Raw genomic sequence first — 24,191 nt, forward strand, 5'->3', positions numbered from 1 at the left:
GCGTGGCCATTTTTCCTCCTACGTGATTGTCTTCCCCTCTACAAGGGTAACAACTTCCTGTACTTAGTGCCTGGTACAGGCTGATCCCACAATAAACTCTGGTTCAAATGAACTGGAGGATCTACTTCCACACTGACAAGCTAAGTGAGCTTAACTCCCTGGTGAAAAATGCAAAATTTGTAAAAGTCACACCTGTGAAGTTCTAATAAAATGTCAACAATCTGTAGCCACTCATGGCCTATTACCAAGGGAAGGTCTGCTCAATAAGTAAATAGCTGTCTTACTTGTTAGAATAATACACAAGTAATGATTTCTTAATTTTTTAAATTTTTCTTACATTAGTCAAACCGTCTAGACTTGTCTCACTGAGGCCCTCCCCACAGAATTAGGCCACACAACCCAAATGCAAGGACGGTAGGCCTCTTGGAGGCAATCGCTTCTCTAGTCTTGCTCATGAATTGCTAAATCATAGGAAAGGACTTTTTGGAAGAAAAGGTATTAATTTCCATGAATATGGAATATGGGTGCACAAGATTCAGAGCCACCAGCTTACAAAACCACCAAAGTCACTGCACCGACTTACAGGTAAAAACACATTCACCTCATTCTGTGGGTGGCAAAGTGGACATGAAAATCCCCGCACCCACTGCCCCATGGGGCTTTTGGGAACAAATGGGATCAACTGCACAAATGTAAGATGTTGGTTGAGGTCTCCCTTGGGTACCAGATGCAACTTCTTGATCAGTTCTTGTGCCCTGTCCTCTAACATATCATGGGTCAGCCTCCACAGCCATGTTTACCTGGCAGGTGTGCATTTGGCACAGGTGTTGTTCTATGCCCTCTCCTCCTTGATGGCTGGGCACAGAGCTCTGCCTTCCGGAATCCCCCATGAATCTGGGTTTCACTCCATGGCCCTGAAGTTCAAGGGTTCACAGGACTTGCAAATAGCAGAAACAGATAGAACAAACAGGTGCTCCCTGATTCATTCTCTCCAACCATCCTGGATTCCTCTCTCTCCAGTTCTTGCCTTCCTCCTTCCTTCTCTCTATCCCACTTCCTAAACCGAGAGGGCAGCACTCTTGTGCCACAGAATACTTTATGAGAGGGCAGTTCAAAGCATGAACTGGACTGAAGGATAAAAGTGTCATTAGTGAAATCTGTTCCCAAGGCCTGGGGAGCTCTGGGCCGTTGGAAACCCCTCTAAGTCCTGACACAGAGGTACAGCCTGGGCAGACATTGGGTCCCCATGCTCACTGGCTAATGCAGCAGCCTGGGGAAGCAAGGGAGCATCCCTGGGTGAATTTCCTGGAGGTAATGAGAGGCTCACAAACAGCTTGATGGATAGCCTTGCTCCATCCACCTGACCTTGGGTACCAGCACAGCTGGCCATGCCATCTGAGCCTCTCAGAGTACAGCAGCCCCAGCAGGGTGCTCTGGATAATGCATATTGTGAGTGGCAGTGTCATTTCCTTAAATCACATTGCTGTCACTTGGCAAGGCCATCTACTGACACTCAAAGGCCCAACTTCCTCTCCTTATCTCATAGCCGGAGGAGATGCCAAACTCAACAATAAAACCATTGGCTTCTAAGAAAACAAATCCGTCAGACAAGTCTATATATACAGACACAAGCTGAGGCTAGAAGAAGCAAAGCAGAGTGATGTCCACAGTCCCAGTGTCCCAGTTCCAAACACAGAAAACCCACTGTGGAGAGAGGGTTACAGTCAAGCAGTAGAGTCTGGGCAAAGGGCAGCCCTGTCAGGCGTATATAAACAGCCACCAACCAGCCCTGCAATCATGGTCCTTTCTGGCCAAGAGATGGGAGTCATGCAAGGAGGCTTGGGTGGGAAATGAAATGGGAGCTGCCCAAAGCATCCACTCCCTTCCTCTAACTAAAAGACCCCCATGTGGTTCACTCCAGCTGGGCCATTTACAGTCCATTATGAGGTTGGACTGGATTTATGTTTTCCCTGGCCAGAGTCCTTGTTAATTTCCATGCAACATCTACACAATCAATACATGCTCATCATTGAAAGCACAGAGAAGTAGTCTCCCCAAATGGCGTCATCCAAGGGTCACTGCCATTAAAGTTTATTTCCATTCATTGCCAACAAAAGCCTGGCAAAAGCTTCCTTCCCCACCACCTGCTTCTTTATACACTAAGGTGGCAGGGCTCTGAGTCTCTCCCAAAGGACCCAGCTGGGGCAGATGCTGGGCCACAGGGGCTCAATTTGGACAGGCTGTCCTTGGAATCTGAGACTGGATCCCATCATTTCCTTCTCAGGTTACAGAACTAGCACATTTTAAAAGGTAAATACCATCATGGAGCCAGCCACCATCTCTTCCAGGGACTTAGAAAACTCCAAAAATCCAAGAAAGCCCAGAGGGGAGGGAGGAAGATCACCACAAGCCTAAAAGAAAAACATGGAGGGATCTGGGATGGCAGAATTGGAACTGGTTGGGAATGGGATAGATCTCATCTCTGACTGAGTCCCTACCTAGCAAACTTCCCCCCAGCTCCCACAGCCCCTGCATAGCTTGTGCAGAAGGGGTAAACATTCATATGGTCTCCCTCCCACTCTGGGAGTGGAGGGGACACTGGAAGTGTGAATAACCCAAAGTGCAGAAAACCCGTGATGTGAGGCTCTGTTGGGTCTTTGTATAGCCATAAATGGATAGATTATCTTTTTATTTTGTCCTGTATGCAGTTGGACTCAGGGACACAGCTAAAAGCCAGGGCAAAGTAGGACTAGTATTACTTTGCAAAATAAGAAAACCTGTTCCTATTTGGTATATTATCATCCCCCAGTCCACCTTTCCTAATATGAAAAGGAGGAGGAGGAGGAGGAGGAGGAGGAGAAAGAAGGAGAGAGTGAAGGAGAAGGTGGGTGGAATTCCTTCCTTGAATTCATATTACAGTGGTGACAAAGTAGCAACAGTAGGCATATCCACCCCAAGGTCATCCCATTACTAGCCCATTCACTCATGCTAATCCCTCATATTCCTGGCTTCTTCCTCTTGCCCTCTGTTCCATATGGCCAACCCCTGCAGCTAAACCTTTCTTAGCATTCCTAAACCCATCTGAGATTATTCATTGAACAAGCCCACTCAAGACTCTCTGATTGAAGCTGCCCCAAGTAATTGTGTAGCCTGAACAACTTCAGCTTTGGGAAGTACACCAGTCAAGTAAAATTAGAGCAATATCCCCAGATCCCTTCTTCAGCCATCGGAAGAACAGTCACTGATAGTTTGGCTTATGAATCCCCTTGGATTCCTAAATTTTAGTCCTTGAGATAGACGCCATCACATAGCAAAGGCTATCACATAGCTAAAGACAGAAACCACCAATGTCCTACATCCCAAACTGGGACCCATAACTGAGAATCTCCTGGACAGAAATTATGGTGACACCACATATGTCCACACCTGACTTGACTTTTTGAGGCTTTCTGAGACGCCCTAGTCCCTCTTGATGTCTCCACATCTGCCCAGAGTCCCAGAGGAACATCCACAGGTACTCTCAGTCCAGTTAATGCTTCAGACTCCTGGCTACCAAACCCAAATATCCTGGACAAAGCACAGAAGGGTATCTCAGATGCCATTCTCTCGCCTTCCTAGAGCTTGAGAAAGAGGAGAGAATTCAAGGAGTCAGGGTGTCGATGGACATGCTCCTGGATAACTTTTATTTGTTCTTTATGGCTAAAATCAGACATCACCTCATCCAGTAAGTCTTCTGTCATACACAAGGTTAGACTCCCATTCTCTGTGCCCTCAAAGCATCATGTACATCTCACCTAGGTTTACTACATGACATTGTAAGTTCCCAGAGACCTCTCTGCTCCCAAAGTCACACTAGACTACATGCTTCTGAGCCTAGGGAATGTGTCTTACTGGTCCCTCTGGAAGGCTGTAGCAGTGACCTCCTGCATTTGCTAGTGGCCTAGACACACCTAACCCCAAACTTGAGTTTTAAGACCTGGCTTGTGCCTATTTGTACCAAGATTAACATTTTTCTGCTCACCCACACCCCTAATTGCTGTAGCTAGGGGAAATGAGAAGTGGGAATTGAAAACAGTTCTCCAAGGCCAAACCAATAGAAGAGGGTTTTGTAATGTCACAGTCAAGGTCGGGAAAGAGACAGACACTCTTCCAGCATAATAAAGTCCAAAAATTATGCTAGCAGTAAGACATGAATCTTGTATGTAGATCATTGAAGTCTGTAGGCAGGAGATTAACACTTGCAGTATAAGTGATTTGTTGTTTAAAGTCATTTGGGATGATCATAGAGTAAAAGAAAAAAAAAAGTTTCCCACCCAGAAAAGGGTCCCCTCCCTTCTCTTCTCTGACTCCAAGTCTCCCTCTCTTTCTGAGCAGCAGTAAAATGAATGAGGACTTTAACACAACGAGGAGCTGGGATACCTCAACCAAGGGAATAGTCCTAGCCTGGGAAAGAAAGAAAACAACATGAAGCAGAATGAGTATAAAAAACAGGTCCAAGTGGGAGATCTGGTCAACCAAGAGGACCTCCGTGTAGGTGCCAACACCCTAAAGGTCTGGGCAGGAAGGACCCATGCTTGGTACGATGCAGGAGCTTGAGCTAATTAGTTTGAAGCGACAATGCCCACCCCCTCAACCCATTACCATCCCAATGCTGTATAGTTTAAATTCTATCACAAGGACCTGGATTGAAGAACACACTGAACTTTCCTCGAGGTCATGTGTGTGTTGTACATGTGTGTGCACATGCGAACATGAAATTGCCTGGTGAAGTAAGAGAAGGGATTAGCCCTCCTTCCCCTGGTCAACAGGAGATACCTACGGTACTTATAGGGCCATTGACATTGGAGGTAAGAGGACACCTGGAGGAGAGTATCCAGCCACAAGGGAGTCCACAGTCTAGTGTGGAAGGGAACTGAGAGGTCATTTTAGGCATTTACAATATAGTATAGAAAATGCTACAGAGAAGTGCCAGGATGTTTGAGGACACGGAGAACGGGCACTTAGGGCTTAGGAAAGCTTTCTGGAGAAGGTGATATCTATGTTGAGCTCTGAAGATCAAGTAGAAGTTAACCAGAAGCATGTCCCTAAAATACCCCAATCCCATGCTTGGAGAACAGCTGCAAGCCCTCCTGTGGGTCTAAAATAAGGAGACCAGTGTGGAGTCACACACATCTCGGATGTGTGAGAGCCTGCTTATTCCCCTTGTGGGTCCCCAGGGCTCATAGACCCTCTCACTTACCTATGTTCCTGGAGACGGTTCCAAATCTTTCCCCTGGAGCTGCCAAAGTGGTCCCGATGCTGTTAGCTGGGCTAAGGAGATGGATTTGCAGTGTCCACACGGCCAGGGAGCCCCACCCCAGAGCCGGCCCTGGCCTGGCCCCTCGGAGCCCACTGAAGTCGTGCCAGACACTGGCTAGGCTGCCTGCTCAGACTGCAAGAGGGAGAAGTGTGCTGTGAGCATCCTGGAGCCCAGCCAGGCCTCTCTGGCGAGGCAGGCAGGTGGAGGAGGAGCTGGAGAGAGCCTTGTAAAAACTCCAGAGGATCAGATTAACTCCCGAGGAGCCATAGAACCAGCGGGCTAACCGCCACCTCTAGCTCCACTGCAGAACCCCACCCAGGAGGGTGGAGGTACATGTCCTTCACCATAGTCCTCTGGATACACCCCTAATTAACTTCACCTTCCTGCTTAACTTTGGGTTGGACCCCTATCCAGCAGCACACCCTGGGTAGAGTCCTCTGCTATGGAACTGACTGTTATTTGTCTTTAAGCTTTTTTTTAAACATACTTTTTATTGAGGCGAAATTCACATAACATAAAACTAATCATTTGAAAGCGAACAGTTCAGTGGCATTTAATACATCCAGAATATTGTGCAATCACCACCTCTATATAGTTGCAAACTATTTTCATCACCACAGAAGGAAACCCTATACCTATGAAATAGTTACATTCCATTCCCCTCTACTCACAGCACCTGACAACCACAATTTGTGTTCTATCTCCATGGATTTGTCTATTCTATTCTGGCTATCCCATTTAAATGTTATCATATGATATGTGACATTTTGTGTCCGGTCTCTTTCACTTACCATAATGTTTTCAGGGTTCATCCACATTGTTGCACATATTAGGACTTAATTCTTTTTTATGATCCAATAATATTTCATTGTACATATACACCATGATTTGTTTATCCTTTGTTGATGGATGTTTGGATTGGTTCTATCCCTGGCTCTTGTGGATAGTGCTGCTGTAAATATTTGTCTGAGCACTTGTTTTCAATTCTTTGGGGTATAGATCTAAGAGTGGAATTGTTGGGTCATGTGGTAATTATATGTTTAACTTAATTTAAACCTATGTTTGTTTTCCACAGTGGTTGAACCATTTTACATTCCTATCTGCAATGTATAAGAGTTCCAATTTCTGCACATTCTCTACAAAACATCTTTTTCCCCCTTAATAGCCATTATTGTGGCTGGGAAGTGCTATCTTATTGGGGTTTTGACTTGCATTTCTTTAATGACTAATGATTTTGAGCTTATTTTCATGTGTTTGTTGGCCATTTATATATATTCTTTGGAGAGATGTCTATTCAAACCTTTTGCCCATTTTTAAATTAGGTTGTCTTCTTGCTGCTGAGTTGTAAGAATTCTTTATATATTCTAGATACAAGACCCTGATCAGACATATGATTTTCAAATATTTTCTCCCATTCTGTAGGTTGTCTTTTCATTTACTTAATGATGTTCTCTTTTTTCTCTTGAGGATCCAGAACACATTTTTAAACTAAGTTTTTTATATTTTTATTCCAGTATGGTTAACATATAGTATTATATTAGTTTCAGGTGTACAATTCTATACATCACCTGGTGCTTATCGTGATAAGTGTACTCTTTAATCCCCATCACCTATTTCACCCTTTCTTCCATCCCACCTCCCCTCTGGTAACCATCAGTTTTTTTCTCTATAGTTAAGAGTCTGTTTCTTACTTTGGTTTCTCTCTCTCCCTCTTATTTTTTTTCTCTGCCCATTTGTTTTGTTTCTTAAATTCCACATGTAACTGAAATCATATGGTGTTTGTCTTTCTTTGACTTATTTCACTTAGCATTATACTCTCTAGCTCCACCCATGTTGTTGCAAATGACAATATTTCACTTTTTTTATGGTTTAATAATGTTATTTGATGTACAAGAGTTTGAAATTTTGATGAAGTACAATTTATCTATGTTTTTCTTTTGTTGCTTGTACTTTTTATGTCATAGCTAAAAACCCATTGCCAAATCTAAGGTCATGAATATTTGCCCCTGTGTTTTCTTCTATGAATCTTATGGTTTTAGTTCCTATGTTTTTGATCCATTTTGAGTTAATTTTTGTATATGATGTGAGGTAGGGGTCCAACTTCATTCTTTTTCAGTAAATTTCCAGTTGTCCCAGCACCATTTGTTGAAAAGATATTCTTTTCCCATTGAATGATCTTGACATCTCTTTCAAAATACTTTGGCCATGGATGTATGGATTTATTTTTGGATCCTCAATTCTATTCCCTTGATATAGCTATCTACACTGTTTTGATTACTGTATCTTTATAATAAGTTATAAAATTTCTTCCCTTAATCCTGTTTGAACTCAGTCCAGCAGTGGTGGCCTGAATCGGTATTCCTTTTCCTAACTGGATACCTCATAAGCAACCCCTTACTCTCAAATGTCATTTGAAAACCTGGAGTATGGCTCTAATTCTGAAATCAGGATGAAAGTAGAGAGGGGAAAGAGGGATAACCATGAGAAACAGCGTAAAAATTTTCCCTTTCAGGGGGTGGATAAGCAAGGTGGGTGAAGGGGAGTGAGAGATACAGCCTTTCAGATATGGAATGAATAAGCCACAGGGATGAAAGATACAGTATAAAGAATGTTGACAATGATATTGTAATAGCATTATATGGTGACAGATGGTAGCTATTCTCGTAGTGAGCATAGCATAATGTGTAGACCTATCAAATCACTGTGTCGTACACTCAAAATTAATGTAGCATTGTGTCAACTCTACTTCAATAAATAAATAAACGGACAAACAAACAAATAACACCCCCCCACACACTCGGCTCTTCATAAAAAAGAAGGGGCATAAAACAGTGAAAAGAATATGGGCATGAGTGGGTTCCCAGCCCAACTCTGAAGCTATTAGCTATGTAGTATTGGGCAACTTATCCTCTCTGGCCCTTGGTTTTGTCATGTGAAAAATGGGCTGTTGTGAAAACTGCATATGTGCAGTAATGCACATAAAGCATTTGGCCCAGAGTATCTACTCAATAAATAACACAGGATGTAATTGGGAAATGACCATGGAAATATGGCACGTCCTGACTACTGCATGATCTGATCTGATCTACCTACTCTGGAAGGGTGTGCAAGGAGGGTAGATTTCTTGACTGCTTTCGATCAGTCACAGGCACACCCTGAGTCAGGCCAGGCAATAGAAGAGACCACATTAGTTCTGTATGTCCTTACCTCCTTGGCTGTAAATGAGCTCCTTGATTAATTAATTTTTAAAGTGTTATGTGGGATACCATAATAGTGAGTAAATTTTCTGTAAGTCCACAAATAATGTTGCCAGAAGCTTAGTTACCAAGGAAGGCAAATTCATATCCAGAATAAGGTTCTATTTTAATGATAACCAATCACTGTTCTTTCCCTGAGGAAAGGGATCCAATATCATTAATCATCCTACACCCTGATTAAAGAAACAGGCAAGACAGAGCTTATAGGGTTTTCTAAAGTCTCCCCAGAATTTCTTTTGTGTGAAACATCTCTAGATGGTCAGGTAAATCCCTAAGTGGAGACAGATGTGTTTAATTGGAATCTCCTTTGGAGAGGGAGCCCATTAAGAGCCTGGAAACCTTCAGGGCTGCAGCGTGACTGGCCTGAGCCAAGTGCTGCAAATAGGCTGGGAGCAATCAGCAGGTGCTTATCCCCCAGCCTCCATGAGGAAACATACCTACCTCATCACTGGGCATAGGCTGGGCCTGCACTCTTTCTGGAGGCTGAGTGGCTCTGCACCACCTTCGCCAAAGGGGAACCCATGTGGTCCCTTTCCTCTGTGGGTCACTTGCTTCCAAAGTGAAGTTTGTCCAGGGAGCATGTGACTGGCAGAGTTTCAGTCACCTGCCTGCCTCTAGCTGCAAGGGTATCTGGGGAAGCTTGTCCCGAAGTTTTACGTTGGGGAGGCACTGACATATCAGATGGGGAATTCTCCCAACACCAGTTGGGTGGTCGAAAGAGCTGAATGTTAAGAATGACAGTTGTCCACCACTTGGGTTTCATAATGAGGTCCGATTTAATCTTGGTAAACACAATACTGCTCTTCTCCCATCCCACCAATGAAGGCAAAGGAAATGATATAAAGACAAAACATGACATGGCAGTGTTGCCTTCCCTAACCCTATCAACCATAGTCAACAGAAATCTCCCCACCTGCCACCTGAGCCTGGCATTTACTAGTCATTATATCCTTATTGAATGAGTGAAGAAGGGACAAATGAAACAATGCAGAAAGATCTGATTCATCTCAGGCACAACATCTGTAATATTTGGGGTTAAGCCCCCCCAGGTCTCCACACGTTCCTGGTCTGCCATCTTCCTACTCGTATCTGACCCCCAACCCATTGGCCCAATCTGAAAGATGGACCTTTTGCCTTGTTTCCAGTTTTTCATTGGAATGTAGATCCCTGCAGCCTGGAAACCCTTGCTAACCTTCCCACAAGGGATGGGACCTGCTGCCTATATCCCTGGATGTTGACCAGTTATTGGCTCAAGTCCTGCCTTCAACAGATTTACTTCTGGCAACATATTGGGAGAGATGCTGCTACTAGTCTGACTTTGATCTCACTTGCTGCAGGGAACCCTCCTGTCTGTTCCATTTGCTGGGCCAGAGTCCCTGCTGGCCCCAAACAAACTCATGCACCCGTGCTTGGCTGAATCAACTCCCCTGCCCATCAACCAAAGCTGCCAAACTCCTACGATACCCACTGACTTGCAATGCTCCCTACTAATCTTCCAAGTAATTTTTCCCACTATCTAAGGTACTCCCTAGTCCCCTTTCAGCTGAGTATCCCAAGGCTAAAACTGAAAAAAAAAAAAAAAATGGTTCTAGGCTTTCCAGTTTTATCACTCACTCCTTCATGGGTATTTTTGGCTGAAACATCAGGGTCAAAATGTTAATTACATGGTTTTCATGCAAATATAGAATGAACACACGTCAAAGATTTATTCAACTTATTAATGAGAGAATCACAGGGTTAGGTAAAGCTGATTCAAAAGGCATTTGAGGAACTGGGTATTTATAGGTTTTTGAAAAAAGCATGTTAGAATAAAGTTGTTAGGTTAGATATAAAACTGGTTAATGTCCTGATAGCGCAAGTAAGACATTTGGAGTTATCTTTTTTGCCAGACGGAAATCAATTGCATCTCCACCAGAAAAAAAATCACAGAGTTAACAGGTAACTCCACAATGTCTGGGCTTTTAATCAATGATGAATAGTGAGTCAAACAAAGGTACATTCCCCTATAACTAAATAATGCTTTGCGGCCTGTTCAACAATGCCCCTGTGTGACATTGAAAGAAGACGTTGTTCTTTCTTTGCCTTATTTCCAAGATTTAGGTGTTTTTCTTAACTCTGTGTATGGGTTGTAGAGATCTCCTTAGGGCCTGAGGAAAGCTAGGCTCTCAGGGAAATGTCTTCAAACACAGGCCTGCAGTGTTCAAAAGCCCATAGTGATGCCCCATGTACCCAGCACTCTGGTCCACACAGACCCCTGAACACACCAGCCTCTTCCATCCCTGACTTTGCCTGAGCTTCCTTACTCCCCGAATCTGAAACACTCTCCCCCTATTTGTTCATCTGGGTTACTCCTGGGCTCACTTCATGATATGTGGTTAAGGGATACTTACTCCAGCTATCCTTTCTGGACCCTCCCAAACCTGGGAGATCAAATCCTCCCAATAGAGTATTCATAGTGGTAATTCTGACAACACTACCAGTTACTGGGTTCTTATCTAATTTAAATCTTTGCATTCAGAGTTTGAACAAAGACAATTTTACCCCATTTTCTTTTTGTTTGTTTGTTTGTTTTTATTTATTTATTTACTTATTTTCAATATATGAAATTTATTGTCAAATTGGTTTCCATACAACACCCAGTGCTCATCCCAAAAGGTGCCCTACCCATCACCCACCCTCCCTTCCCTCCCACTCCCCATCAACCCTCAGTTTGTTCTCAGTTTTTAAGAGTCTCTTATGCTTTTCCAAATAACTATCACACAGCTGGAAAGTGATTGAGGCAAACTCAAACACAGATTTTTGGGATATGTTCCTCCACTCTAGAATGGTTTACTTTTCACACTGCTCAAGCAGATCTTCATGAATTCCCTGAGGAAATGAGTTTTGTGGCACATGTCCCCTGCACAGAATGCCCAAGAATATTTCAAAATTGAACAGCCCTGGTTCCCACAAAGAAATATGAAAAAACTTGAAGGAAAGCATCTATTGTGGATATGGTTGAGGGCTCCTGGGAATTCTGGAGTGGCCTTGGCTGGCAAAATCCAGCCCTTGGGCAAAGTGCACTGGTGTGAGTCACCTCTTGATTGAGATCTCTCAAGTCTCTCAAGATAGGGGAATTCTGGACATGCTCACAGTACATCTCAGCCTGAGCCTGCCAGCATCCTGGAGGCTTGCACAGCCAACCCCCTCAGCCTTCAAACAGTATCAACCTGTACCATTCCGGGCTGCCTTTTCAGCTTCTCTTCAAACTATACATTCATTCACTCCGCACAAAGTGTGCCGAGCTCTTACCATGTGCCAGATGCCGTACTAGGCACTGGAAGTGGAGAAAGTTAGCAGATCAGACAGAGACGGTCTTCTGCTGGAGATTAGGCTCCATTATAGGGAGAAAATAACCAAATAAGGGCATGTGTAAGTGTGAAATTACAGTTAGAATAACTGTATTCTACACAGGAAAGATGCGTGTCCTGAGAATATGGAAGAGAAAAGACCCACTGAGCTGAGACCTAAAGGGCAGAAGAAGCAAAGAGCAAGTTGGGGATTGGGGTTAGGGAAGAGACATGTGTAGCAACCAGTTCACAGGAGAATTAGAAAAGACCTAACTGATGTTCTGAGAGGCCATCACCTGCTCCTCCTTTTGTCATCTTGCCAAGGGTCGTCTCTATGTCTGCTGGTTCCTCCCAGGACAAATTCTCCTCTATGTAACCTCCTTATCACACTTGAATTCACAAAGCATTTTTCTTGCACCCTTACCTTCCTCACTAATTTCTCAGCTCTGTTAAGGCGTAGATTGTATAGTATTTGTCTTAATATCCTCAGGGCCTAGCACATTGCCTGGAACGCAAAAGGCAAGTGATAAATGAATGAATGAATAATTGAATGAATGAGAGCATAACTCCAGGACATCTGTAATCAGCACATGCCATAAGCAGCCCAGCCATTTGGGGCAGATTTATCTCGTTGAGGGTATCAAGCCCAGAGGAAGCTCCTGACATCTCAAAGCCTAGTAAGGGTACCTGTCTGCCAGTCCTTCGATACTGCCCCACCACTGAATCCTCCTGATCAGCGTGGCGTCCTGGCACCTTGGTGCGCAGGGATGAATTGCAAGCATATCAAAAATAATTGGGTAGCAAAAATAAAATCAACATTTGCAAATAATATGATTACAAGATTAAATTACAGGATGTGATTACAGTTTGAATTTGCTTGTCCCTGAAGACTAATGTATGATTTTTTATTCATAAGCTTATTTGCCATCTATATGAGTTCTTGGTGAAATATGTGTTCATGTATTTTACCCATTTTAATGCATTGCTTGTTTGCTTTTTATTGAGTTTTGAAAGCTCTTTATATATTCTGGAGACACGACTTTTATAACATATATGCTTTGCAAATATTTTCTCCCACAAATACATTTCTGTGCCTTGTCTTTTCATTCTTTTAACAGTATTTTACAGACAAAGGAATTTTTTAAATTTTGATGAACTCTATCAATTTGCACTTGTACAGATCATGCTTTTGGTATTTAATGCATTTTTGCTTCTGTGAAAAATCATTTTCACTTAGTGTTACATCTTATTTCACTTAGCATAATGTCTTCCAGGTCCATCCATGTTGTTGAAATGGATTTCCTTCTTTTTAAAGGCTAATATTCCATTGTATGTATATATCACATTGTCTTTATCCATTTTTTTCTGTCAGTGGACATTTGATTCCACTTCCACGAGGTATCTGAAATAGTGAAACTTACAGAAGCAGAGAATACATTGGTGGTTGCCAGGGAAAGAATGTAGGGGGAAAGGGGAACTTGTCGTTCAATGGGTATAAAATTACAGTTATACGAGACCAATAAGTTCTAGAGATCTTCTGTACAACATAGTACCTATAGTTAAGACAGTGTGGTGACTTAAAAAAAAAGTGTAAGAGTGTAATTCTCACGTTAAGTGTTCTTACCACGCACACACCAAAAACAAGCAAAGGGACACAGGAAATTTTTGGACTGAGTAAATGTGCTTATTACTTTAATTGTGTTGATGGTGCCATGGGTGTATACATATGTTCAAACTCATCAAATTGTATATATTAAATATGTGCATTTTTTTGTATATGAATTATACCTCGACAAGCTATGAAAAAGACACTTTTGCTTAACACAGGTTACAAAAGTTTTCTCATATATTTTCTTTTAGAAATGTTATCATTTTAGGTTCTATATGTAGGTCTTTGATTTTGAGTTAATTTTCTATATAATATAGGATATGAATTCAAGCCCCTTTTTGCATATGGATATTCCATTGTTATGGCACTATTTATTGAATAGACTAGACTAGCCTTTCTTCACTGAATGGACTTGGCACATTTGTTGAAAATTAATTGTCCATATAAGTGCAGATGTATTTCTGCACTTTCCATTCCATTCCATTGACCTTTTATTACTTTTAGGCCAATAACACACTGTCTTAATTACTGTTGCTCTATAGTAAGACTTGAAATCATAGTATTAGTTTTCTAACTCCCCCCACCAATATGGATGCCTTTTGTTTCTTTTTATTTCCTTATTGTGCCCAGAACCTCTAGTACAGTGTTGATTAGAATGGTGAAAGTGGACATTTAATCTAGTTCCTAAAATTAGGGGAAAATGCAGAATGCCCTTTATCAGATTGAAGACGCTACCCTCCATTCCTAGTTTTCTGAAGCTTTTTTAAGGAATGCACCTATATGCATGAGGGATATTGGCCTGTGGTTTGTTGATGTCTCTTTTTGTTTTTTAAACAATGCCTTTGTCTTGTTTTAATACAGGGTGATGTGTTAGGACATATTCCCTCCCTTTCAATTGTCTGGAAGAATTTGTATGGGATTGGTATTATTTTTTTGTTAAATGTTTAGTAGAATTTGTCAGTGAAGATGTTTAGGACCAGAAATTTATTTGTGTGAATGTCTGAATCTACAAATTCAATTTCTCCACTAGATACAGGGTTTTTCAGATTATCTATTTCTTCTTAAATAAGCTTAGATAGTTTGTATCTTTCAAGGAATTTGTATTTTCTGGTGATTAATTCCTTCAATTTTCCCAAAGAACTCTTTGTATTGCTTTCATTTTTGAAAGCTATTTTGCTTCTAGTGTGAAATGTACTTTTTGTTTTTTACTCTTTTAGTGTTTTTGAGATGTTGTTCCATTGTCCTCTTGCCTACTTTGCTCCTAACAAGAAATCCTTGTTATCCTTATCTTGATCTTTTGTATATATCTTTTTACCCTGGTTGCTTTTAAGATTTTTCTCTTTATCACTGGTTTTGAGCACTTTGACTATGATTTGCCTTAGTGTTTGTGTGTGTGGTGTGTGTGTGTGTGTGTGTGTGTGTGTGTTTGCTAAGTTTCTTGTGCTTTTTGCATCTGTGAGTTTATAGCTTTTATCAAATTTAGAAATTTTCAGCCATTATTTCTTCAAATTTTTTTTCTGCTTTGTGAAGGAGCCTGGATTCCTTTGTCATGGACTCAAGTTACACATTTATTATTTATTATTTATTTCTTTTCTCTCTGTGGTTTATTTTTTATAATTTCTATTGCTATAACTTCAAGTCACTAAAAAGCCACTTTTATTCTGAAATTTCGTTTGCCATTAATTTTATCAAATGTATCCTTCATCCAAGACATTGTGGGTTTTGTTTCTTGAAGTCTGATTTAGGTATTAAAAATTATATCTCCTGTGTCTCCATTTAACTTTGTGAATATATGGAATACCATCACAATAATTGCTTCAATATGCTATCTGCTAATTTTAACATCTTTGTCAACTCTGTGTTGGTTTTGATTATTGATTTTTCTTCTCATTATGCACCATGTTTTCCCGCTTCTTTGCATGTCTGATAATTCTTTATTGGATACCAGACATTGTCAATCTTACCTTGTTGGGTGACAGCTGTTTTTAAATTATTATAAGTATTTTTGAGGATTTTCTTCCTAAGACACATCTATGTTGTAACAGTTTTATATATTTGGGGGTCTTTACTTTAAGATGTGTTATGTGGGTCCAGAGCAGTGATTAGAGTTAATTATTCTATGGAGAAAAGACCTTCTTTGTACTCCACCCAATGTCCCATGAATCATGAGTTTTTCTATTCTGGTGGGTGGGAGTTAGCTCTATTCTCAGCTTGTGTGAGTGTCAAACGGTGTTACCTCTCATCCTTTCACATGGTCTTCTTACTAGTCTTCAGTGGTTTTCTCTCATGAAAGCATTAATCAGTATTCAGCTCAATACTTGGGGGCTTCCCTCTGCAGATCACAGGATTCCTCTGTGTGGTTTCTCCTCCCTGATGCTCAGTCCTTTGAATTATAGCTTCCTTCATCCCCCCCATCCCCCAGACTGTCAGTTATCTCTTCTCAACTGAGGAAGTATGTCAGGCTCTACCTGGCTTTCTATTCCCTGAAACACTATCTGGGTACTCTTTCAAATGGGAAACTGAGGAATTGTAAGGCTCACCTCATTTTTTTTCATCTCTTAGGGATAACTGTCATTTTTTGTCTGGTGTCCGGTGTCTTGAAATGCTTTTTTATATAGTTTGTCTTTTTGTTTGTCTAGGGTTGGGTAGTAAATCAGGTTCCTTAACCAGAAGTGAAAATCCTATAGTTTCTTGAGCAAGAGAGAAAATGATGGTGTCTTATACTTGGCTTGCAAGACATGCATATAAATGCACAGGCATATGACTCTTCTACCCATGTCATCATTTTTGATGTACCATTAATAGTCGTGAGCATGAATCATCATAGAATGTATTTTGAAATTGTTCACTATTTTAATTAAACATTTTTTAAATGTATGCATAAATCTCATTTAAAAATAAAGAATTAAAGAAAGTTTAATCGATCCTGTCTGTGTACACATTGTGCATAAGCTAAATTGATCCATGGTCATTTTGCTTAATTTAAAAGTTAACTGTGGGGCGCCTGGGTGGCTCAGTTGATTAGAGTGTCCGACTTGAGCTCAGGTCATGATCTTGCTGTTCACGGGTGCTAGCCCGGTGTTGGGCTCTGTACTGACAGCTCCGAGCCTGGAGCCTGCTTCCGATTCTGTGTCTCCCTCTCTCTCTCTGCCCCTCCCCCATTCATGCTCTGTCTGTCTCTCTCTCAAAAATAAATTTTAAAAACTAAAAAAAAAAATAATAAAAGCTGTTACTGGACCAAATATAGACATAATACAATGTAAATGGAACTCCCAACAAAGATACTACAGTAACAACATATGTAAATCTGTAGATCATCTGTATTATACCTTTTTATACTATGATAATGCTTATTTATGAGGTTTCTTATTGTATATAGGTCTTTAAAAAGTGATTTTAACAATGAAAATTTAATGTTTTAAAATCTTTACTACTGCCACTTATTCTGCCTTCATATGCTTCCTTCATTCCTCCATTCATAACAATATTCATTCATTGCCTACTATGTAGATTTTTCTTATAAAACACCAAATTTAATTATTTTAATAGCTACTTTAATAATATAATATATTTAACAATATATGCTTTTATAATACAAAATTATAAAATACATCTGGAGCAAAATTTATTCTCTTGGATAAAAAATGTTAAAGGGCTCAAAATCCGGGGACATTCATGAGAGTGTGGTACATAGGTACACATTATGCAACATGTGTGTAGCATACTTAAGTGTGACCATCCTAGACGTGGGTCTGTCTCTATTTGCTCCGTGATGTGGGTCAGCAATGGACAAATATCTGCAGGGGTAGATAAACTGAAAAGAACAGTATGAATAAAGAAAAGATGAGTAGGCACCACGCAAGGACCAAAATAGGAGGTTATAAAGGTTGGACACATGTGACAAAGATGGGGGAGAAGCTTCTTCTGGGTTTTGAGACCGGGAAAGAAAATACCTCTATTCAGGGACAAGAATGTAGAGATCAGTATGAAGGGCAGTTGGAGCCTGAGTTCAAGGACAAGTACCTTGGAAGTTGCTGGTGGTTAAAAGGCTTAAGGATCACTCCCTCTCTTCTCCAGGATTCCAGTTGATAAGAGAACACACACTGTGGTGGCCAAATGGATAATTATTCTCATTAATGGTCCAGACAGTACCTAGTGATCTCAAAGAACAGAGCTTTCTGTTAAACTCTGTTGTACATGTGCCTTGGACAAGATTTCTGGTGGGTCTCCTCTTATACTTCCAGCTTCATGGAGAATCACAGGCCTGCCTCCCATACCCAGTTACTTCTCAAAATTGGCTACTGTTATGACCCAGGTGCATTTACTCATGGGAGCTGGAAAGCTGAGGATAGCTCATGGATTCTCTTGTACGCCCATGAGGCAGATGGTTCAGATAGATGTGGTAAAATTTTTTTTTTCTTCTGAAGCACAGTGACTCAACTCCCAATGATTTGGATCAAGGACTGTTGGGTTCTGTGGGTATGTCAGCCACTCCCTGCCCAACTGAAGAACCAAGTAAGTGGTGGGAATGGATGTGGAGGTTACCACCCCAATACTCCTCCTTCAGGACACAGACCAGAGGGTGTCCCCTTTTTGGAAACATGTAGAAAAAAAAGAAAAATCATTCTCCTTTTACCAAAAAGAATCATTATGACTTCTCTAGATTCAACTCAAGACACACCTATGGTCCCGGTCCTCCTGGGGCTCTGATTTCTGACACAATCCGATCTGTAAATATTCTTAGCAGACACAAGAAGGCAGAGTTTGGAGCTCTTTATTTTTGTTCACATTTTCTTTATAAGATTTTTCTCACAGCTTAAGCTTGATGTCCTACGAAGTGTGAGGGATCAGACCGAGGACAGGGAATCTCGAGGAAGAGTCTCTCTCTATTAAAGTGGCTGAATCCCATCAAGCTGGCTCACCTGCCCAAACTGCAGAACTAGATGTTGCTTCTTGGCTGTTTGCCTCAAGGGAGCATCTTGAAAAGCCTTTATTTGATGTTCCTGAAAACTGGAAAGAACAAAAAGACAGCGGGGAGGGGATGGGGCAATAGAGTGTGCTCTAAGAGTCAATGAGAATGGGAGGAAAGACCTAATGGGGAGGTGCCCTGTCCAGGGGCAGATCCATGTTGCAGCACCAACCTGCAGCCCCCTGACTGGCTCCCTCATGGGATGGTCCGGCTGCAGTCCCTGCAGGGTCCCCACACAGACCCTTCCTCAGCGCCCCCATTCCAGGGCTGCTGGGATATGTACTCCTATGTCTTTGTTGTATACCTGAGGTAAAAAGGAGCTCACACACACCTGGGAACTCACATGCAGCCAGGCCTCCTGGCTACCAGCCAGGGCTCTCTGGACAGCCCAGTGGAGATCATCCCAGATACAGATAACTCTCTTCTGAGTCTTTACTTTTTTAGGCAAAGGATTGCACGTAAAGCTTCAAGAGATTAGGGACTGAAGAAAGATTGAAAAAGAGATCATGACTTCTCCCTGCCAAATAAAGAAAGGCCTTCCATATTGGTAGAGTGTACTGGAGTTCTCCAGAAATGATTTTGTCTACAGTGTGAATTTTTGCATAGATCTAATACCCAAGAACCCCTGAGGGCTTGGGAATCTGGCAGGTAGGAGACCTCTAGAAAACACAGTATGACTGCAATTAGGCAAAGATAAAACAAAATAAAAACTGTGAAAACAACAAAAAAACTGGCAGAAAATGGTACAAAATGTTAGGAGGGAAGGTTACATAGTGCAATGACTCTGGAGTACATTAGACTTGGCTTTTAGTCTCAGCTCTGCCACTTACCGGCTGTGCTTCCTTGGGCATGTTGCCTAACTTCTCTGAAACAATTTCTTTCTCTACACTAGGAAAGAATAGCACATATCTCAAAGAATTATTGTGAAAATTACATTACATAATGTATGCTATTACGCAGCAGAATGCTTAGCACTTAAAATAATGCTCAAAAATTGGAAACTATTGACTAGTGTGGTGAGACTATGGTGACTTTTTCTCTCTATTTTTTGTATCATCCACATTTTGTACAATGAATATATATTACATATGCTGAATCACAGCCTGGCAGGCTGACAACAGTTCTTTCCATCCAGGCTCATTCAGTGAAACTCCTCACGAGGGTCTTCAGGTCTGCTGAGTGCAAACAATGCCTCCTTCTGCTAGAAGAGCCTCTGCTCCGTGCAAGGTTGGCTGTGATGGGGAGGGACTGGGATCATGAGCATCAGAGGAGAAGAAAGTAAGGCCACCACAGGCGACTGCATTGCTTTCTTCTTGCTAAGTGACCAGAGACCCTGAAAGAACACCAAGCATCATTTTTGTGCGAGGAGAACACATCAAGATGCCATTTCAGATGCCATTTGTTACATTTCCTTCCTGCGAACATCACAAAATGGGTAGAATCTCCCTCTTAACTAAGATATGGGGCTAACCCTAGAGGCCAAACACTAAGCTTCAGCTGTCAAAGGCAGTTTCTCCAGTGCCCCATCATGCTCCCAGCCGCACCCTCTTGGCAGGCACCTAGGCTGGGCAGGAGGCACTGTAACCATAGCTTTTCAAATTTTGACTAGTACACAGCAGAGATAGCAAACAGGAAAGAGACAAGTAGAGATCTACCACCTTCTGTGTTAGCCTTCAACAGTGGAACTACATGTGTCCCCGAGAATATATGGGATTTAGAACTGAGGATGACCTTTATTCCCATATGAAGTTCAATTTACTGATATACCCAAGGTCAGAGAGGATTCAGAGAGTGAGTCTGCTGGACTCAACCAGCAGAGCCAGAACTAGAAGTCAAGCTTCCTAATTCCCAGGTGGTAATGCTTCCTCTAAAGATGGATTTTGCTTTTCCCACAACTGTTTAGATTATTGGCTCCAGAGAGTATCACCTTCTCAGAGGTGCTTACTGCTGGAGCTGCCTACGAATTGGGAGAGGTCCCCTCTTGGATGCACATTGAGTGAGAACTGGAAGCAAAGCCTGGCCACCTGTGTTGTCCTGGAATTGCTATTTCTCATGGCCACAGACTCCTTTAGACCTCTAGTTAAAGACAGCAGGGTGAGGGCACCGTGCCAGCCTCCAGGTCGGCCCCCATGGCTCCAGCAGTGGGACAGGTGATCAGAATGAGAACTCTGACTTTCATCCAGCTGCTCATTATCTGTGAACAAATGAACCCTTCACAGTACCACAGCAATGATCAGAAAACAGACTGGCTGCCAAGAATCAGAAGAGTCATGTTTTTACATGGATCCCTGCTGGTATATGCTATCCAGGATATAAGGGTAATGGCATGTTCCGTCCTTGGAAAGTCATCATCTCCCTCACAGATGACTTACTAAACCAGGGGGCACTAAACCAGGGGGATAACAAGATTTTAGCTGAACATTATTTATTCTTTATTACAGCTTTGAGATATTCTTCATACGCCATACAATTCACCCATTTAAAGCATGTAACTCAATGCCATTTAATATATTCACAGAGCTTTTCAACCATCATCTCAACCCAATTTTGGAGTATTTTTTATCATCCCTCCAAAAAGATTCCTCATCCCTGAGGTGTAATCCCCCACTGCGTCCTGTCTCTCCCAGCCCCAGGCAACCACTAATCTATTTTCTGTCTCTATGGTTTTGCCTACTTTGGACATTTCATAGAAATGGAATCTTATAATATGTGATCCATTGCGATTGGCCTCTTGCACTTAGCAATCATGTTTTCAAAGTTCATCCATGCTGTCAATGAATTCTTTTGTTTGTGTGTGTGTTTGTTTGTTTGTTTGTTTTAAGTAGGCTTCACACCCAGCACGGAATCCAGTGTAGGGCTTGAACTCACAACCCTGAGATCAAGAGTCAGGTGCTTAACCAACTGAGCCACCCAGGCGCCCCCAGTTAACTCTTCTTTTATATAGTTCTCACATCATCTTTTCCAGATCTTACGGTGCCTTGTGGGCTGTCCCCAAACATTTTGGTTACTGTCGAAATTAAAATGGAAATAAATTCTATGTGTCTAAGCTTTTAGTGAGCTAATGTGGACGGCATTGTATTATCACCAAGCTGAGGTAAATCAATTTGTACGTCTCTGTCAACAACCACTAGAAACATTGAGTTCAGAAATGTTGAGCTGTGTTTGGTGGTTGTAATTTTCTGGTCATATATAAATCTATGGCCTATTGCAAGAAACAATTATCCCCAAGATAACAGAGCCATGAAACTTGAGAAAATTCCCTATTTCAACAGATGAATTTTCATGCATCTCAGGGATGCACTACACTGCCCTCTGCTGAGGCGTATGCCAGGAAGACTAAAAATCAGAAGAATGTGAAGAGATACCAGAGGGCCAGAGAAAATGTTTCTGACAAACTCACCTTTATCTGTTCATTATTCGAATAGCATTTAAAGGTCACCTACACTGTGTCAGGCACTGTGCTGGTAGGAATACAAACACAGAGCAATGATTCTTGTCCTTCAAGAACTCCTTGTTAGAGGACAAGTTCTTTCACTCACATGCTGGGAGTGACTGCTCAACACAACCTCCCCAACTTCAGATTCGCTGGGTCTGAACACTGTTCAGAACTCTTGTCTCTGGTGCCATGTCAAAGGCAACCCAAAAACAGGTGCTAAAATGTAAAAATAGCATAGACTGTTCTCTGTATTTAAGAGTCTGTTTTTCTGTTTGTTCGGTTTTTTTTTCTTTGTTTTGTGTTTTAAATTCCACATAGGAGTGAAATCATATGGTCTTTTTCTTTCTCTGACTTATTTCACTTAGCATTATACCCTCTAGGCCCATCCGTGTTGCAAATGACAAGATCTCATTCTTTTCTGTGGCTGAGTAATATTCCGCTGTATACACCCCACATCTTCTTCATCCATTGATCTGTGGATGGACACTTGGGTTTGTTCTGTGTTCTGACTATTATAAATAATGCTGCAAGAAATGTAGGGGTGCATGTATCTTTTTGAATTAGTATTTTAATTTTCTTTGGGTAAATACCCAGTAATGGAATTATTAGATCATACGGTTATTTTATTTTGTTTTATTTTATTTTTTGAGGAAACTCCATACTGTTTTCCACAATGGCTATCTTAAATGCAGAGACCAGACTGAGAAAAGGTGGGTGGAGGGATGAGTGAAATACATAAGGAGATTGAAAGCACACTTATTGAGATGAGTAATATATACAATTGCTGACTCATTCATTATATTGTACACCTGAAACAAACATAACACTGTATATTAATTATACTTCAATTAAAAATAAATTAAACAAATAAGTAAATAAATGATTTTTAAAAGTTAATAATAAAGTAAAAAATAAAAACAGCATAGATTGTTATAGCTAAAGAAAACTGGAATGAGATTCTACAGTCCCGAATGTCAAAGATTATGTGTTGCAAAATACCCTAAAACCAAGTGGCTCAAAATAATAATAGTAATTGTTATCTTTCATCCCATTTTCCATGGGTAAAAAATTCAGGAGTGGCTCAGTTGGATGTTTCTGGATCATGGTCTCTTGTGGGGTTATACTCAGATGTCTGCTGGGGCTAGAATCATCTGAAGGTTTGATGGGGGCGGGACCATCTGCTACCCAGGTGGCCCACTCAAATAGCAAACTCAGGCTGGCCAGATTGTTTCCCTCCACAAGGGTCCCCCACAAGACTGTTTGAGAGTCCTTACCACATGACCGCTGACTTCTCCCAGAATGAATAATGCAAGAGACCAGCTGTCAACTGCAATGCCTTCTATGACCTGGTCTTAGCTGTCACCTACCATGACTTCCACACAGCCTGCCCCAGTTAAATGTGGGAAGGACCTACACAAGGACATAAATACCAGGAGGCAGGAATCATTGAGGGCCCTCTTGGAGACTGGCTACCACATTACTCTTCAGTTTTTCTTCCATTTACCACCTTAAAGACCGAAGTCCAAATTCTCATTTGTTTTTTGAGTCACCTCTTTAAACCTCTGCCATATGTTTATCCAACCTCTGCCTCAATCCTTGTGGGCAGGAGTTCAAGGTCCTCCAATTCTGACTGCTCTCTTAGCAAATGGTACTCATCCTCTGATAGCTCCTTTTCACAGAGAGTCACTTCCTCTTCCACGCCTGGCCTGCAAATACTTAAAAATACCAATCATGTTCCTGCAGTAAACATTGATCAGGACCTATTCTGCGCCGTCCCCATGGTGTTAGCTGCTGGGAATACCGCAATGAATAAGATACACTCTTTGCACCAAAGAGCTCATTGTTTAGCTTCCTTGGTCTATTTCAGCAGGCACCTGCCACACCCCACAAGCAAAGGGTCCCTGGTCTTTTCTATATGCGGTCTCAGAGAACTCTCTTCTCTTTTAGCCAAAGCTTTTCTGGCAGAGCTAATAAAAAAGAGAGAACCAAACTCAAATTGCTCCAAGAAACCAGATATAGGTGAACAAGAATTGGGATGGTAAAGTCACCCCGCATCTGAAACAAATCTTTATTGCTCTTAAAATATAATTTAAGAGACCCGAAGCTGATATGTAAAAAGCAACAGATTTCTGGCATCCTTCCTCAACTCGTATTATAATTCAAGTTTTTCAATAGATTGTTTTCGATTTTCATATCATCTGCAAATAATTCAAGTTTTGTTGTCCTTTCCAGTTCACATACCTTTTCTTTCTTCTTGTTTTGTTGCACTTGTTAAGACCTCCAGTATGTGGA

General features: G+C 41.5%; 1 protein-coding gene across 1 annotated transcript in view; it reads right to left on the bottom strand.

Moving 5' to 3' along the window:
* CALN1 (calneuron 1) overlaps positions 1–5,453 on the bottom strand; it is a 528,610-nt gene extending 523,157 nt beyond the window's left edge. Inside the window, exon 1 of the mRNA XM_058711417.1 lies at positions 5,240–5,453. The gene's annotated coding sequence lies outside the window, so the exon portion shown is untranslated. The remainder of the gene's footprint in view (positions 1–5,239) is intronic.
* Between the last annotated feature and the right edge of the window lie 18,738 nt (positions 5,454–24,191).

The sequence above is a fragment of the Neofelis nebulosa genome, chromosome 18 (genome assembly GCF_028018385.1).
Source record: "Neofelis nebulosa isolate mNeoNeb1 chromosome 18, mNeoNeb1.pri, whole genome shotgun sequence".
Classification (NCBI taxonomy): domain Eukaryota; kingdom Metazoa; phylum Chordata; class Mammalia; order Carnivora; family Felidae; genus Neofelis; species Neofelis nebulosa.